A 12,781-nucleotide genomic window follows, 5' to 3' on the forward strand; every position below is an offset into this window, starting at 1 on the left:
AATGATAGAGAGTTAAAACTACTTTTGGCAGCAGCAACAGAGAGGATGCCGGGGAAGAACCAGAAGCCCTGCCAGACTGAGGCCTGAGTGGAGTAACATTGACTGCAAGGCCATGGGTCTGCGGACAGCAGTTAAAATATCAGTAAATCAGGCTCCGCCATAAGCAAATGGAAAAACAGTATCTGGCATTCCGACCTAGAGCACAACCACAGAAACCAAGATGCCATGCCAGCCGGCACCTGCCACCCGCACTGCTTGCAGGGCTTGTGGGGACTCCAGAAGGTAGGCTCATGCTTGGGAACTGTAGAGGAGATACTGAGCTCGCCACTGCCTTTGCTGTTGTGGACAAATTGAGAGGTCAGCAGATTTGCTGAGACACCTGGGAAATTCTTAAGGAGGGAATTAATGTTAAAAAGAAAAATCTTAAACCGGGAGATGGTGGCACAGGCCTTTATTCCCAGCACTCGGGAGGCAGAGGCAGGCAGATCCCTGTGAGTTCGAGGCCAGCCTGATCTACAAGAGCTAGTTCTAGGACAAGCTTCAAAGCTACAGAGAAACCTTGTATCAGAAAAAAAGAAAGAAAGAAAGAAAGAAAGAAAGAAAGAAAGAAAGAAAGAAAGAAAGAAAGAAAGAAAGAAAGAAAGAGGGAGGGAGGGAGGGAGGGAGGGAGGGAGGGAGGGAGGGAGGGAGGGAGGGAGGGAGGGAGGGAGGGAGGGAGGGAGGGAGGAAAGAAAGATCTTTCCCACATTCAAAATAGAAAATTTCACAATGCATATCTGATAAGATACAAGCCTTAGAGAGATTTACTAATGAAAATATTTGACTGGTAAGATACAAGTCTTAGAAGGACTAACTATTGATAAGATACAGGCTTTAGAAAGACTTGCTACTGATAAGATACAAACCTTAGGAAGACTAATGAAAATAAGTTTGACTCATATGATAAAAGCCTGTCTTAGTTTGTGTTTTTATTGCTGTGAAGAGACACCATGATCACAACAACTCTTATAAAGGAAACATTTAATTGAGGGACTCACAGTTTCAGATGTTCAGCCAATTATCATCATGGCATGGTGACATGGAGGCAAAGGTGGTGCTGGAGCTGAGTCTGCTCCGTCTTACAGGCAACAGGAAATCAACTGGCACACTGGGTGGTATCCTGAGTATAATAACGTCAAAGACCCTCCCCAACGAGAAACACTTCCTCCAAGGCCATACCTGCTCCAGCAAAGCCACACCTCCTAATAGTGCCACTCCCTATGAGATTATGAGATTACAGGGGCCAATTACATTCAAACTACCATAGAGCCTTTGAAAGATTTACTAATGAAAATAAGAAAACATTGGCTGATAAGATACAAGCCTTAGAAAGAATGAAGCTAAGAAAAATACTCAGACACGGACAGGGGAATTTAGGCAGGAACCTACTGCACTACTGCACGATGAAACTGAAGAGGGCCCACAAAAGGTCATTAGAAAACCAACCTTGGTTTATCTAGTTACTATTCAAGCACAACCAGCAGACAATAGGCACCCCTATGGTTAAGCAGAAAGTGGAATCCTATAGAAATATTAGATCTGAGGAGATTTAAAGAAGCAGTTGTTTCATACAGTATGCATTTACCCTACAATGAGGCAGATGTTAAATTCATGGGCAACTCAGAATAGAATTATCCTGCAAGACTGGAAAGATTTAGCTACAGCAATGTTGGAAGCTGGTCCTCAGTGACAATGGATAACATGGTGGACAGAGAAAGATAAGAGTCATAGACAATGAAATAGGTATAGAAACAATATTTCCCAATTGCAAAACCAATGTAAATTTGATGATCACAACTTGTAGGGTAAAAGAGCCAGCCAAAGAAACCAACCAATCCCTGAGCATGAAATATAGCACCCTGACTCTGAACCCAGAGCCTGTGAAAGAAACACACCCTGGATCTGAGACCCAAACCAGGGAAAGAAACACTTTATCCCTGAACCTTGAACCAAAGAAATATGCCCTAACACTGAAACCAGTGCCAAAGAAACACACTTTGTTCCTAGAATCAGAGCCAGTAAAAGAAATATGCCTGGGCCCTAAGAATAGAGCCAAAAGGCTAAAAAGAACCAGTGAAAGAAATATAGTTAAGCCCTAAAATCAGAGTCATCTCTGCCCCTGACCAACTAAAATAACCAATCCCTGAGCAGAAAAACTTCTGCCTGGGAAAACTCCACCCTTAAGAAGCCCTATATAAGCCCCTCTGCCTGCTCAGTTGTGAGATGTCCTTCACCACCCCGCAAATGTAGCCACTCTCCTGTACTCTTCCTTCCCAAAACTTTCTCCAAAGAGTCTTGGGGGAAGATCTTCATTCGCCAGCTCGGAATAGAAATGCCTGGCTGGGACATCACTTAGAGGACTGAGTCAAAAAACTTTGCTGAGACCCTTAGGAGAGCTGAGCAAGGCTGAGCAGAAAAAGTAACAACTTTTCACCAAAGCTAGAGGAGATTGCTACCTTTCTGTTGGGCTCCTGGGCTTCCAGGTTCCTAGTAAGAAGAGTGTTAGCAGAAATAACATCTTGGGCCAGAGAAGAAGTGGATAGCTCTGCTAGGGTGTTTCCTTAAAGGAGCAGAGCAGAACTCAGCTGTGTTGGCCCTCCAGGAGAAGAGCAGGATTGCTATATCCTATGGTGACACCATCCCCCACTACACCCCAACTTCAAGTAGCCTGGCTTCCTGACAAGTCAGGACACCTCTCCCTCCAGACCTCCAGAGCTGCCCTGTCCTATTGTGGCTCCAGCCTCCAGGGCTGTCCTATTGCAGTTCTACCCCTTCAGAGCTATCCTCCTGCTGCTCTAGTTGTAGCCTGGCTCCCCAATAAGACAGAATGTCTTTGCAGTTCCAGAGCTGTAACACTCACGCTTGCCTATACACATTGGCCCTATCTCATTTAGCAGCCTTAAATGCCTGGGACACGGTTGAGAATCAGGAAAGAGGTCTGAGTCATTGACTAAAATGAAACAAGGCTCAAAAGAAGCCATCAATGATTTTTTTTTTTTACAAAGATTGACCTCAACTATAAAAAGATTAATATCATATCCAGAAGTCAGATGGATTTTTTGTTTGTTTTTCACGACAGGGTTTCTCTGTAGCTTTGGAGCCTATCCTGGAACTAGCTCTTGTAGATCAGGCTGGCCTCCAACTCAGAGATCCATCTAGCTCTGCCTCCCGAGTGCTGGGATTAAAGGCCTGCACCACCACCACCCAACTGTCAGACAAATATTAATTGAATCTTTGGCTTTTAAAATATTAATTCAAAATGTAAAAGGGTAGTTATGCCTTTAAAGGCAAAATCATCCCCAGTAGATGAAGGGATCAGAAATAGAGCTGATACTAGATCTACACTTAGGATGCTGCTTTGAGAGGAGAAGTAACGTCTAGAAATTGTAAGAAAAATTTAAAGAAACATTGAAATGTCAGATGTTTTAATTGAGGTAAACAAGGTCATCTGAAAACAAATTGTAGGCAAGGAGTTCCTGAAAACAAACTCTATTCTAGAGAGAATCCAAACAAAAGACCCCAGCCTTCTGGAGTATGCAGAAGGCTGGCATTGGACTAATGAATGCAGATAAACAAGGGACAGAAGATGTAACCTCTATCATCAGGAAACACCTTAGGGGGCATCTGACAGGCCCCAATATAAAATTTTGTTCAATGATTCTCTGCCAGCATCAGAGAAACTCATTCAAAGAACAACTAAAAGACTTAATACTTGTTGTTTTAATACCTGCTCTAGATGTGATCAAGGACAGAATAGCTTCAGCAAATAAAACCAAAATTTCAGGAAAGAACCAAAAAAGCAAATATTTTGCCAAACTACTATAAATGATCAGAGACCAAAGCTAAAAATACAAATAAATGGCATTGAAATTGAAGGTTTATTTGATAGGTACAAATATAACAATAATTTCAAAAAAAATTTTGCCATCGAGATTGGCCTCTTCAGGAAGAAAATGTTCAACTCCTAGGGATTGGAACTTTGTCTCAAGTAAAAACAAAGTACAATATGGGTTGAGTGCATAAGTCCAGAAGGACAGATAGGAAAATTAAAGCCATATGTAGCTGACATAGCAATGAATTCATGGGAACATGATTTGTTGCAGCAATGGAAAACACAGATTAATATTCCTCTAATCTTAAACACAAACCATAAAATAAAGACTACTTCTGAGATAAAGATTGAAAGTTATTACCAAGAACAGTCACAGACCATTCAGGTTGTACATGAGCAGGACACAACAAAGGTACCAAAAGCTTTACCTTTAAAACTGTTACGTTGTAGTATCACAGAGTTCCACAATAGCTCAGAATGGAGTATAATAAAGGTTTATTTATTTGGGGATAAACTCACAGTAAGGTAGCAATCCACAGTCCTCTGCACACACTAGGAACCAGAACCAAACGTATCAGAAAATACTTTTTGTATTATTTTTGTGCACACTTTTTGTCTACTTATAATATATGAGACCATGACCAAAGTGGGCTGGTATCTTACGGCTATTGACTGAAGGAGTTCCCATAACACCTCCCACTTTTGTCTAAATAAGAGAGTTCTAAGCCTAATACAAAACTATATACAATAAGAACAAATATCAAGTATTGTCAAGGGAAAAGAAGGGGCAAAAACATAAATAAAAATTAAAATTACAACCAGCATGAACAACATCAAATAAGAAACAAATGAAGCATGTGCTAAATGTTTCAATAGTTATTCCATCCTAAGGAGTCTAAGTCTTATATTAAAAATGGTTTGGCTAAGTCATGAGAGGAAAGTAACTATGACTATCTAGTCTCCAAACCTATCAAAGACCTGAGAAGGGAAATAATATTACCTGAGTAAAAAGGAAGTGCAATCAAGTAACTTTCAAAAGTTGCAAGAAATGACAGAGACAACCAGCTACCTGGACAATCACCCAAAGTCTAATTTGCAATGTTGGGGCAACCAGTTTTGGCTAAGGCCTAGAGTATCTGACAGATCATTTTCAGAGGTAGGAAAATTTGAAAACCTGTCTCACCCTGTCTTGACAAGTTTTGGTGGTCGTTTTTGCTACTATCCTACTTGTCCAATGTGGACACTATGTATTTTGTCAGTAATTGAGGCAGGGGCAGTTCTTTACTCAAAGGCCAGTTTTGCCAAGAAGAAAACAAGCTCCAAGTGGAGTGTCTTCAGTGCCCAACATTCTCTCAGGAATAGATCGGTGCTGCCAGGAGCAATAGTGTCTCACATCAACAGAATCCTAAGTTATTTAAATGCCATATCCTACAGTTCTTTGAAGTGTTTGAAGATTACCTATCTATGCAAAATACAATCTCTATGCATCTAAAGAACCTGACTAGTCTAACTATAATTATGACAAACATGGGTGACTACTTTAATTCTTAATACCTATATAGCTTAATGAGTAAGGCTTCCATTAAAAAACCTAAACAATCTTTAAACAAATGTGTAGCAACTGAGGACAATGACCTCAAAATGTAAACATGTAAGTATCTTGATTAGAGGTAGACATGATAGTGCAAAATGATAAATATATCCTAAAATTGAATCAATATACAAAGTGTCTTAAGCAGAGGTAGAAACATGCATGCATATAATATGTAAAATAACTTTGCATTGGTGCACAAATATAAACAGAAATAGGAGCATATTAAATATAATTTAAATTTGAATCAATATATAAGAATCTATACCAATGTAAATTATCTATAAATAACAGCTCACAAGTAATGCACTATTCTACCTATTATTCCATCCCATCCATTTCCCTTTTTTTTCCAAAAGAGATCCCTGGGCCTACTTTATTTCTACCCCCAACCCTATAACACTTATAACCAACCACTAGTAGATGTCCCTAACCCAGAGGACAAACTTTGTTAGGAGAGGGGGTGTCGTTTTCTAGAATTACTTCCAGCTGTCATGGGGTGATACTATTTCTATGAAATCCTGTAAAAACTAAGATGATGGTTAAGTTTCAAGATTACTGTCTGGTACAATTGCAGATTGTCTCTAAATAGTCAGTACGGTTTTTCTGAAGTTCTTATTTGAAGTTCTGGCCAGAATATTGTAAGAAGGTGCACCATCTCAGCTAGCCAAGTTAGAATCATCTTGAACAGTTTGTAACCCAAAACCAATCTTAAAGTGGTGCTATCAACATAATAGCATCATTTCAACCAGGTGGAATTGTTGTTGTGGAGCCCCATCTTCTTGCTAGAGACTTCACCATTGTTCATTGTAGAAAACCTAAACATTATTCATATCAAAATGGAAAGTTTGAATTTCTATGGACATATATTCAATGAAAGGTACCATAGAGACAAAAATAGGTATAGGGAGAAGTAAAATTTTTGAAAATAGAGTTTGGATAACCACAGTCCCCAGATTTTATCTTCCTTCTGTCCCACACCAGGTGGCTGCTGATATGAGACAAAAACTCTGAATTTTTCTTTTAACAGCATGCTTGAATTTAGATGAGAGCCATCATCCAACTCCAAAGCCAGCTTTGATTTTTAATGAGTTGTGACTACCATTATATGTATGTTTAGGTAGTGATCTTACCCTGCAGAGATATTGGTATCATAAGTCAGATTTCTCTTTGCTTGGTGATTCTTTCTGAATAGCTATCTTTTCTTCTTTAGGCATCTAAATATCCAAGTTCTTGACTTTTCAAAGATGAGTATTTTTCTACAAAGACAAGAACAGAACCCTGCCCAACCCTTATGGTGTTTCCTTACAACCTGTGGAGTGTCATCTCTGTGGATGAGTTGACATTTATCTTTATCAAGAAATGTCTCCTTTTCAAACTGAACCTTGATTAATTTTGATGGTATCCATAGTTATTCTCATATGGAAACAAAAGTGAAACTCCTTCCTCAACATAGCACATCTCCTGGTTCCTATTCTGAAGTCAGCACATCCTTGAAACACACTAGCTGATTTAATTCAGAAGTTTTTTTTCTATTATCCAATATCTCTCTGCAGCCATTGTTCCTTTCTCATTAGCATTAAGAAAATTCAAGGTTAATGAGCATTATGCAATCTATTTCTGGGGGTCTTTTTTTCTATTTCTGTTTGTTTAACATATCCTTTATATTTTGATTTGATCTTTCTAGAACTGCCTGACCTGTAGGGTTGTGTGGTGTACATGTAATATGCTTTATATTATAATAAGCAAAAAACTGTTTCATTTTCTTAGAAATATATGCTGGAGCATTGTCTGGTTTTTGTTTTTGTTTTTGTTTTTTGTTTTGTTTTGTTTTTCAAGACAGAATTTCTCTGTGGCTTTGGAGCCTGTCCTGGAACTAGCTCTTGTAGACCAGGCTGGCCTCGAACTCACAGAGATCCGTCTGCCTCTGCCTCCCGAGTGCTGGGATTAAAGGCGTGCGCCACCACCGCCTGGCTGTCTGTTTTTATTTGTGCAGTTATACCCATGATGTCCACAACTTCTACTAAATGTGTGATTACCAATTAATTCAAAGCAGTTGCCCATTGAAAACCTGAATAGATATCAATGGTGTGATTTACATATTTTAATTTTCCAAATTCTACAAAATGGAACACACCCATCTGCCAGATTTCATTCCTTTGAGTACCCTTTGGTTTACTTCCTGTAGGTAGTGGTGTTTGTTTGTATAAAGAACAAGTAGGATGTCTCTTTATAATTTCCTTGGCTTGTTTCCATGTAATGGAAAAGTTCCTTTTTAAAGCTTTGCTATTGACATGATGTTTTGTGAAATTCTGAGGCCTTCAGCACATTTCTAATTAATAATTGATCAATTTCTGAATTACCTTGTGCTAGAGGACCTGGCAGACCCATATGGGATCGGCTGTGTGTCATGTATTTGGAATAAGCCTATTACTGATTCCTATATCTTGAACCTGAATAAATAATGAAGTCAATTTTGTATCATCTGGTATAAAATCAGTAGTATCCATATGCAAAGTAACTATCTTTTTGCAAATTAGTAATTATATTGAGAGGTTCTTTAAAATTCCTTAGTACCAAAAGATTAACATATAATTCTGACATTTGGAAATAATCATAAGGGCTTTGTTCCACTTTACTTAAATCTTCTGATTTGTAACCTGCCCTTCCTAATTTATTTGTATCAGTTAGAATGTAAGAGCTCCATTTATTTATGTGTCCTGTACAGTGTGAGGAAGGATTCAATTAGTTCTCTTTATAAATTGAACTCTCTTGCTTTTGGGATAGTTATTGTTAATTTCACTCAAAAAATTACTACAAGCTCCTTGCCAGGGTTCACTGTCTTTCATTAATTTCATCATTAATAAAAGGTACTATCATTTCTTCTGGGTTCACTCCTGCTAATTGACAAAGCCTCAATTTTCCTTTTATAATTAATTCAGAGACCTTTTCCAAATAAGATTTTAATTTTTTACTTGGTTTATGTGGTAAAAAGATCCATTCTAAGATAATATCTTCCCTCTGCATTGAAATTCCAGTAGGGTAATATTTGGAGGGTAATATGACAAAAATGCAATTAAGATTCATATTCACCTGTTCTACATGTGCCTCCTGTAATTTCTTAATAATTAAAGTCAATTCTCTCTCAGCTTCAACTGATAATTTTCTGAGACTATTTAAATCTTTGTCACTATCTAAGTTTTTTTTTAATTAATCAAGTCATCATGTCCTATTCCAATAGATGGAAAATGTCTTCTAGCAATCTTTGGAAGTCATTAAGAGTTTGCAACCAATTTCTCCTAATTTGCACCTTTTGAGATCTAATTTTCTGCAAACCTATTTTATAACCTAAGTAATTAATAGAATCTCCTCTTTATATTATTTCAGGAGCAATTTATAATCTCCAACAAGGCAAAACTTTGTTTACTTCTTCAAACATTCTTTCTTAAAGAATCTACATTTGAATTGGATAGGAAATGTTGTCCATGTGATGGTAAGTTATAGATTCAGGAAATTGCTTACTTATCATTTTTAATGGCTGACTTACAAAATGTTGGCACAATGTTAACATTCTCTGTGGGAGAATCTTCCATTGATATCTTTTAGCAGGCTGAAAATTATACATAGGCACTGTGAAGGCAAATTGTTCTCTGTCTTTTTCTTGCAAAGGTTTACTAAAGAAACAATCTTTTACATCAATAACTATAAGAGGCCATCCTTTAGACTATAGGAAAGACAAAGGAATTCCAGGTTATAAAGGGCCCATTAGTTGAATCACTTTATTAAACAGCTCTTAGATCTGTTACCATTCTTCATTTTACAGATTTTTTTTAACAATCAATACAGGAGAATTCCAAGGACTGGATGATTCTTCAATATGCTGAGCATCTAGTTGTTCCTGTACCAGCTGTTCCAAAGCCTGTAGTTTTTCTACTGTTAAAGCCCATTAATTAACCCTATAGGTTTCTTAGTTAACCGTCTTAAAGGTAGGGCCATTGGTACCTCTGAGGGTGTGCAGTTGTTCTGTGTTTTTGCACAGCCTGAATGGTTGGTGAATGGTTTTTATAGTACCTTATATTATCCTTCCCAGAAACACGAGTTGGTTTATGTTCCATTTCTGAGAATATAGGAAAATTAATCTGAATATTCCATTGCTGCAACAGATCATGACCCCATAGATTCACTGCCTCAGACTTCATCTCTGTCCTTCTGTCCCTATGCATTCAACCCACCTCATGCTTTGTTTTACTTGAAATAGGGTTCCAATTTCTAGGACTTGAACATCTGCCCCCTGAAGAGGACAATTCAGATGCCAAGATTCTGGAGTAATAATAGTCACATCTGCACCAGTATCTAATAATCCTTCAGTTATAATGTTATTTATTGGTACTCTCAGCTTTGGTCTTAATTATTTATAGAGGTCTGCCAAAATATGTATTTCCTATTTTCTAACTGGAATTTTTGATTCATCCTCCATGATTATTTTACCATCCAGAGCAATCTAGTATTTTACAACAGACACTGGATTTTCTAATTTTTCTGGAGAGGCATGTCCTCTACAGTGGCTAGGAGTGACTGGATCATGCTTGATCTGGGGGCCTGAGATAGGCCCCCAAGGAGTTTCCTGATGGTAACAGGTTGCCTTGTTTGTCTCTTGTTGATCTACATTGATTAGTCCAGTATCGACCTTTGCCTCATCTTCTACATAATCCAGAAGATTGAGACCTTCTATTTTTGTCATTCCCAGAAGAAACATTATTTCTGGGAATATAAGGTCTACAATCCTTTCTCTGATGGCCTATTCTACCACAATTAAAACATTTGATATTTTGATGTCTCTTCATACCTTTAGAAATGGCTTCTCCTACCAAAGCCTCAGAATTATAGTCAAATGACTCAACATTGACTGTGTGCAGGATCTATTCATTCACTGGTGCTGATCTGACCTTTAAAGGCCCAAATAACATTTTGCATTCTAAATTGGCATTTTCAAAAGCCAGGGATTCAATAAGTACTCATCTAGCTACTGGATCTGTTACTCCTATTTGTACAGCTTTAGTTAATCTTTGTAAAAAGTCACTAAAGGGTACTCTTGGTCATTGTATGAGCTTAGTATATGGTTCAATTCTTCTTTCTAGTTCTTGAATCTTACCCCAAGCATTCAAGGCTATTGTAAAACATATGGACAAGATGTGTTCATTGTACATAGCTTGACTATCTAGATCAGCATAATGATCCTCACCAAGAATTTGATCTTGGGATGCCTCAAATCCTCTGGCTCTACCTTGATGTTCCAGGGCTTTAGCCTCCTCTCTCCAATAGCACTTTCACTGTAACTACAGCCCATCTTCTAGCACAACTAAGAATAATTGATGTCAATCATGTTGAGTACCCCTATTTCTTGAAGCCTTTACCAACTCCCTTACATACCGTGAATGCATGCCATAGAATACTGCTGTTTGTTTGATATCTTTTAGATCTTTCATACATATAGGTTCCCATTTACATTCTGTATATCTTTTTAGGTGTTGAGTATTTGCTGACTTTTCATAGGTAGTAGCAGGATAAGTAGCTAAAACTTTTGGTGAGTCGTCTCTGACTCTGAGAGGTACCAGCAATGCTAAATAAATCTTTACTATTGTCCTTTGCCTGTACCTTCTCTCCTTGATTATCAGTTCTGACAAGTTCCTCAATCGATTCAAATCTTTTTGTCACTGTCTTTTTAAAGTCTGAATCTCTTGACCTGTGAATATTCCTAATGATTTCATCAAATCAATTAATTTCTGATTCTCACTCTGTACATGTGATTCCAATGTTTTAAATTTTTTCATTAATTTCCCATACTTACAGATTATTTGGATGGCATGTAGGTTGCCTTCCTGGAGGGATGTTCTATCTGCTAGCTTATTATAACATTTTAACAGATTATGATTGTCAATTTCAATAGCATGAATCCTTTCAGATAACTTCTCATTACCTGTCTGTAAAGACTGTATTATTTCTGGAAACATAGCCTGCTACTACACAGAGAAAGCCAAGAGGTGAGTGGCCAGCTACCTGGTGGGACACTCCGCTATCTAGGTCCTCCATACCAGGGCAAAACCCTAGGCCCCTCTCCCAACTGCCTTGGCTTCTCTAGCCAGCCAGCAGGAGAGATTCCTGAATGCAGGTAGGCTGCTTCATTACCCTCACTCCCTCCAACCATCAGACCCTGGATGGTACAAATTCCACCCCACCCCCAAACCATCTTATCCCCTGTAACCTCAGTGGAACTCTGAAACACAGCCTGCTACTACACAAAAGAGGACCAAGAGGTGAGTGACAGCCACCAGGTAGGACACCCAACTCTCTAGGCCCTCCATACTGGGGCAAAAACCGGCATCCATCCCCACCTGCCTTGGCTTCTATACCAGCCAGCAGGTGAGTGTCCTGCAGGTAGGCTGCTCCAAAACCCCAAGAGACAGACAGTAACGGTACAGAGAAGACCAAGAACAGTTCCCAAGACAGAGACAGTTACTACAAGGATTGGACCAAGATGCAAAGACACTTGCCAGCATCAATTAAAGGAAGAGATGGGTAGGCACCAATGCAAGAATTCATCCAACAACCTAAAAAACAACAGGGTAACACCAGAACCCAGTGGTCATACATCAGGAAGACTTGATCATCCTAACCTGAAGAAACAAAAGAAAACGATTTTAAATGTAACTTTATGAAGATGATGGAGACCTTTAAAGGGGAAATGAAAAACTCCTTTAAAGAAATGGAGGAAAAGATGAACAAAAAATGGAAGAAATTAATAAATATCTCAAAGAAACCCAAGAAAACCAACAAAAAAAAAACAATCAAACAGGTGAAGCACACACATCAAGACTTGAAGTCTTAAATAGAGGCAATAAAGAAAACACAAATGGAGGGAATTCTGGATATGGAAAACCTAGATAAATGAATGGGAACTACAGAGGTAAGAATAACCAACAGAATGTAAGAGATCAAAGACAAAATCTCAGGGGTTGAAGATACATAGAGGAAATCCAACAAATTCTTAACATAAAAACATCCAGGAAATCTGGGACACCATAAAAAGACCAAACCTAAGAATAATAGGAATAGAAGGAGGAGGAGAACTCCAGCTCAAAGGCACAGAAAATATATTCAACAAAATTATAGAAGAAAGCTTTCCCAACCTAAAGAAGGGTATTTCTATGAAGGTACAAGAAGCTTACAGAACACCAAATTGACTGGACCAAAAAAAAGTTCCTTCGCCATATAATAATCAAAATGCAAGACATACAGAATAAAGAAAGAATATTAAAAAC

Source organism: Arvicola amphibius, chromosome 1 (assembly GCF_903992535.2).
Source record: "Arvicola amphibius chromosome 1, mArvAmp1.2, whole genome shotgun sequence".
Lineage (NCBI taxonomy): Eukaryota > Metazoa > Chordata > Mammalia > Rodentia > Cricetidae > Arvicola > Arvicola amphibius.